Genomic DNA, 6,534 nt, shown 5'->3' with positions numbered 1-6,534 from the left:
ATCCAGTTCTCGCTTCTGGGCGCCCACTTTCCTTAATTTTGAGTTTGTGAGATTTCACTTGCAAAGATTTTTTAACAACTTCAAAAAAAGTAGCCTATTGAATCTGTTAATCGCTGATGCGATAGTAGATCCTGAATCAAGACATAATTACATTTCCAACGATTTTCTAATTAAAAACTACTTTGAAATACGGGGACTCAGAATATAAAGAAGTCAACTACGATTTAATAATAATTAGGAGCCTCAATTTGTAAGACAAGTGTTTTTCTTTTTAAATGTAAATAACACATCATTACGTTTCAGATTTATCGTCCTTCCAGGATTGGTTCCGACATGTCTACTCGGTACCAGTTTCCTGACAAGGACACAGTAAGTTGTCCTAGATCCTGGAATCTTAGTAAGATAATAATTAGTACTAAATAAATGATGCTACTTGATTTGATGTTTAAATAGATCAAAAGAAGAATATTACAAAATAAAATTCAGAAAGCTCTAATTTTCTTGCGTTTTATTAGCATCCATTATATACATCTTATCATGAAATGGATATTCAAAAACCCTATCAGAATGAAGGACATTTAAGTCAAATTAGAAAGATTCCTAAAATTGATAGTTGACTTATTAAAGTTAAACGGCAGTATTCTTGGCAGGCTTACTGTAATGTAGATATAGGCCCGACGGTGTAAATCGTTCCTTTGGAACCAATTGCTCACTGCCGTGCTGCTGCGGTCCGTGTCCTTATCTTCCTGCGTGCGTAACGAATTTTTATTGGTAAAGACATACTTGTGTGCGTCGCCGTTCGGACCGCAATACAACAACGGGTTGCACGCGACTGCATATTATAAAAAAGGCCTACTTGCGTAGTTAAAAGTACCTCAAATAAAACACAAATGTTTGCTGATATCCTGTCTTGAAAAATGTAATCCTTTTTATGACAGGAATATGACTTTATTAATAAATTATAGTATGTTACATCATGTGTAGTATTATACATGTGTTTACAAGGAGATAAATGTTTTTAAAACGAGTCTTAGGAATATGGCAGAAGGCCATACAACCGACGTGGAGTCATTTTATGGCTATAATTGGTAATCTCTATTGTGTGAAATGTGAAAGTGTTTTGGTCAGAGTCAATAGAACTACAGTAAATCACACGGATGGCCACTTGTCATGACCGTGAGAAAGGTGGTCACAGTGTACGATGAAATCTCGACAGGCTGCTGAAACCCTTGTTGAAATTAAGGACACGAAGTGACCCAAGAATTACAGCTTTCTACATCCATCTCGCAAGTACCTTGGCATATTTTTGGCATGCGAATATGGCTTTTAGGTTACGAGCCAGTGATATTTTCGCACTGTGGACAGCACCGATAAGAAGGACAGTTACTTTAACCAATAATTTTAGGTATATTCTTTGCAGCTCTCTTTTAAGGTGTTCTTCTCAATCTCCTTGGAAGCGATGATGAAGTTGGCCTGAGTCAAAAATTTGATCACGATTATAGTTCGTTTCTAGAAGTCTTGGAAAACGATGTCAGGCTCGAGTGTGAACAATTGACTCCATCTTCCTCAGATCGATCGGTAGGCGAACATCGTTCTCGCTTTGGTAGAACAGCCAGATAGTTTGAGGTACTCTTCGAGTGCTTACTCCTTCGACCATCTATGTTTTTATAGATTTGTTTGAAAGTGTTTATGCATTTTGTTGTCGAATAGCACTTTCCTCCCTTCTGATGTTAAAATCCAGGCAAAGGGTTTCGGCCGTATGCACCACGGCTTTGTAAGGAAAAGCTTCTTTGCTTATCATCTGGTGTTTCCTAACGATTTCCAGGAGAAGATCGCTGTCATTTATAACGTTTTAGCTATATTTATAACGATTCGGTTATGAAGACATTGCATGGTCTTACGTTTGACGATAGCAAGGGTCGTAAGCTCTTTCTTCGTCGATTGAACCACTTCAAACTAGTAAAGTAGAACTGGAACGGCAAGCATCCTTAGGAACGCTAACAATCTTTCCTTTCTATAGATGAACCTAGATACGTTTGTCTAATTCAAAATCTATAGCAATCTTTCTTGGGTTCTTCTTGACGATATTTAAATCACTCTGAAGTTTGCTTTTACCAGAAGCATAGATCTTGAGGTCATCCATATAAAAGATATGAGTGACCTTATGCTCATAACGATAAGTGTCGCCATAGAGGTCCCCAGAAGAATGTTTACTGGGATAGACAGAGGCGGAAGTGTGATGCAAAACAGCAAAGGCCTCATGTACGCGGTGTGTTCAAAAAGTAAGGTGACTTTTCAATTTTCGCGGGCTAAGTACATTCAAGTTTTAAATTTTTTGTTTTGTTGTGTTGGTACACTCATCACGATCATATCTTCACAGTTTTGACTACATAGCTCGTGTTGTTTTTCTGGCAGAGGTTTTTCTGTGGGCATATCGGTTGGCTCATGCTATGCTATCTTTTCGGACGTTTTGGGCATGAGACGTGTGTTAGCGAGATTTGTTCCAAAACTGCTTAATTTTGATCAAAAGATCCATCGCATGACCATCGCTCAGGAGATGTTGAATGAAGTCAATTATGATCCTGATTTTCTCAAAAGGGTGATAACTGGGGATGAATCGTGGGTATATGGTTATGACATCGAAACTAAAGCCCAATCGTCTCATTGGAAGCATCCTGATTCTCCAAGACCGAAAAAAGCACGTCAAGTTCGGTCAAATGTGAAGGTTTTGCTTACTGTCTTTTCTGATTATTGTGGCGTAGCGCATCAGGAATTCTTACCACAAGATCGTACGATAATGCACCTGCTCATTCATCGTTGCTTGTGAAAGATTTTCTGACCAAAAACAGCACCACAGTCATGCCTCAGCTTCCATATTCACCGGATTTGGCCAACAGTGACTTTTTCTTTTCCCAAAACTAAAGAAACCCATGAAAGGATATCGATTTTCAACTTCGATGATTGGAAAAAGCGTTGACACAATTGTATTATATCTGAGTGGGATTACTTTGAAGGGGACAACACAATATTTTTTGAGAAAACCATAAAGTCACCTTATTTTTTCACACCTCGTATCTCCCTGATAGATACTCGACTAGAAGGTGCCATTGTGAGTTGTCACACGACAATTTTCAGATGAGATAGTAAATATAGTTTTCCGGAATCAATTGTTCGAACAATCCCGTTGTTTCGAACAGCTGTAAAGATCTCATACAGAACGTTCACACAAGTTATTCGACTGTATTTTCTCTGGGTTAGACAAGTTGGCTTTTTTAGTAGGAGAATAGTGCGCCTTAACACCAGCCACTGCGGAATGGGCGTTTTCGACTTTAAATATGATGTGAATATGCGGGTCAAATGGTAACGTCTAGAAGTAAAGTGCCACAACTGGAAGTTATGAATACCATCTGGTCCTAAAGCGGAAAAATTCTTCGTACGCCTGAGTATTTTTTTCACCGCTTGGGCAGTGATGGAATGCCATTAGGGTGGTTCAAAAATGCATGGCAAAATTTTGTTGTATGCTAGAGGGCAACGATCCCCCCCCCCCCATTTAATGCTAAATCCGAAAAAAGAAACTCCTTAATTTTTAATTTTTTAATTTTTGTATTTTTAACAGGTGACGGTTTTGACTTGAAGTTTCCAATGTAAAATGCATAGAGAAAAATCACTTTTTTTGAGTTTTTAGAATAATTTTTCAGGGTTTGACACCCCTCAAATACCCCTACGAGTACCTGAAAACTATCCTTAAATCCAAAAATGTCAATTTTTCATGAAATCGACCTTTTGAACACTGTATTCTCGCAATTTTTTACATAAAATTATTAATATTGGTCTAGTGGATATATTTATTATCATTGGTTGATTAATTTTCAATTATTCAAACAAATGGAATTTGTTTTAATAGTTTTTTCTCGGAAATTCGTTTTTCCTCCAAAAATTATTACTGAGTCTAGTAGAATATTTATTAACGTTGGTTAATCAATGTTCTATTATTCAAACAAATGGGATTTGTTTCAACAATTTTGTTTGAATTTTCGTTTTTTTCCCTAAAAATTATTACTATTGGTCTAGTGGAATATTGTTTAACATTGGTTTATTAATTTTCAATTGTTTAAACAAATAGAATTTATGTAAATAATTTTTTTATTAAAAATTACTAATATTTCTTTAGTGGAATATTTATCAATAATGTTTGAATAATCTTATTTGAAAAAAAATTTTGTAATAAAAATTATTACTTAAATATTACTTATTAATTATTATTAAATTAATTATTAATTAGTTATTAATTATTACTGATAAAAATTCCAATAGACCAACAGTATTAATTTTTTTAATCGAAACGAAGTTATTTAAACAAATTCCTCCGGTTTAAATAATGGAAAATGAATGACCTAATGTTAATATATATTCCACTAGATCAATAGCAATCATTTTTAGGGAAACAACGAATTAAAAAAAATTATTCAAACAAATTCCATTTGTTTAAATAATTAAAAATTAATTAACCAATGATAATAAATATTCCATTAGACTAATATTATTATTTTTAAGTAAAAAAAGATCAGAATACAGTGTTAAAAATGTCGATTTCATGAAGAATTTGCATTTGTTGTTTTAAGGGTAGTTTTCAGGTACTCGTGGTGGTGTGTTAGGGGTGTCAAACCCATATATATCATGCATGAAATTCTTCGTTGGATAATTCTCTACAGGCCCCCATACTTTCCCGTCACAGTTTTTCAAACCCTAAAAAATTATTCCAATAACTCAAAAAAATGATTTTTTCCCATGCCTCTAAAAAATAAAAGCCCTTTAGAGTCACCCTAATGGCCATTCATCTTGACATGTTATGAAGTTTTGGCCAAACTTCTAGAAGCGTATAATATTCTTACTTTCTGCTTTCAACTCATGTGTTTTCGGGATCTTGTATACCTTTATCCAAATGATTTTTACCTCCTTAGGGTTGGTAGATTTTTCACAGAAACTTCATTATCTGATTAATGATCTTCAGTTACTGGGCATACTTTCGATGAATCAAAAGACCAAAGACGCTTGCATCAACTGAATAAAAAGATTGAATCGGCAAGTCAGAATGCGTCCCATGTTCATTGTGTGCTTCCCTACATAACATCTGGTGGATCGAAGGGCCTATTACAAATCTGCCAAACGCGCGTATCCTCGGGTTGCTGATAGAGGGACCTTGTAATATAAGTTTCTGCATAATATGGTTACAATTATTAATAAGAAGTTTTGGGAAATAGTCCCGTGTTCAGTGTGTGATTAACTATATAACATCTGCTAGGTCATTCACGCAGCATATTGTTGACAAAATACGGGTGCTATCTGACGCAAGGAAGAAAATAAAGTAGATAGAAAAATGGATTCGGAAGAATCAACAGTTCCTAGCTAAACAGTTGAGCTCCTTCAGCGATCTTCCTGTTCCTGCTTATCAACAATTCACCAAAGCCGAACGATATAGAGACTTTTTGGGGAGAGGTATAGTATACAAGTAACTTATAGGTATAAAGAACTTCTCCACTATAGGACACACCCATTCACAGTGGCTGCTGTTAGGATGCAATACACTCCTACCGAAAATGAAACTTGTTCAAGTTACAGATTTACAGGCTAATAATTTGTTTGAACACACTGTATAAGATCTTCACAGCTGTACTAAACAACAGGATTGTCCAATGAATTGAGCCTGAGTGGAGAGAGACGTACGAATAACGTGCAATGAAAAATGTGTAGCAGGCTGCCGAGAGAACCTGATTATAATTAACAAGTGCATCTATAAAGAAGCAACAGTCCATCAGTGTGTCATGTCAATGGCCTGGCTGACTACCGGAAAGCTTTCGATTCATCTGCTCAGACTTATCATCTACCTGTTGGAAGGCTTGAAGGTTTATCCACACAAAGTAAGATGCATAGAGTTATTGACACCCCTGTGGAAAACTAGATTTACCATCTCAGCTGGAAATTATGGTGTGACAACGTACAACGTCACTTTACATGCGGACGTTTTTCAGGGGAACATCATGAGTCCTTTTCTCTTTTTCAATACACTTCCTTCTCTATCTTCTGCACCACAAGTTGCTTCTGGATACCTCTGTGGAGACACTAATCGTCGCCAGCATAAGGGCACTCATTTATTTTATATAGATAACCTAAGATATATGCTTCTGGCAAAACAAACTGCAGGGTGTTTTAAGTATCGAAAAGAAGTACACAGGTTAGATTTAGATGGAATTTTGATTGGCCAAGTGTTTTAAGATTCATGTGAAGAAAGAAAATATAGTTGGCGTTCTAAGGCACTGACCTTGTAGATGTAACTGTCGTTAGTCATCTAAAGGCTGGAGAGACCTATGCATACTACGCTGTGCCTTGAAGCCGCATTTAGGACATAAAATCAGTAAAAGAGTGTCTACGAAGCAGACAAAAGCATATTTTTTGAAATATATGATCTTCAAATCTCTCAGCGACCTGTAACTAATATGCTTGCTGTCTCTGTTCTACTTGAATCGTTGGGTGGGG

This window comes from Belonocnema kinseyi, chromosome 5 (genome assembly GCF_010883055.1).
Source record: "Belonocnema kinseyi isolate 2016_QV_RU_SX_M_011 chromosome 5, B_treatae_v1, whole genome shotgun sequence".
Classification (NCBI taxonomy): Eukaryota; Metazoa; Arthropoda; class Insecta; order Hymenoptera; family Cynipidae; genus Belonocnema; species Belonocnema kinseyi.
Note: the sequence above shows the minus strand (reverse complement) of the source record.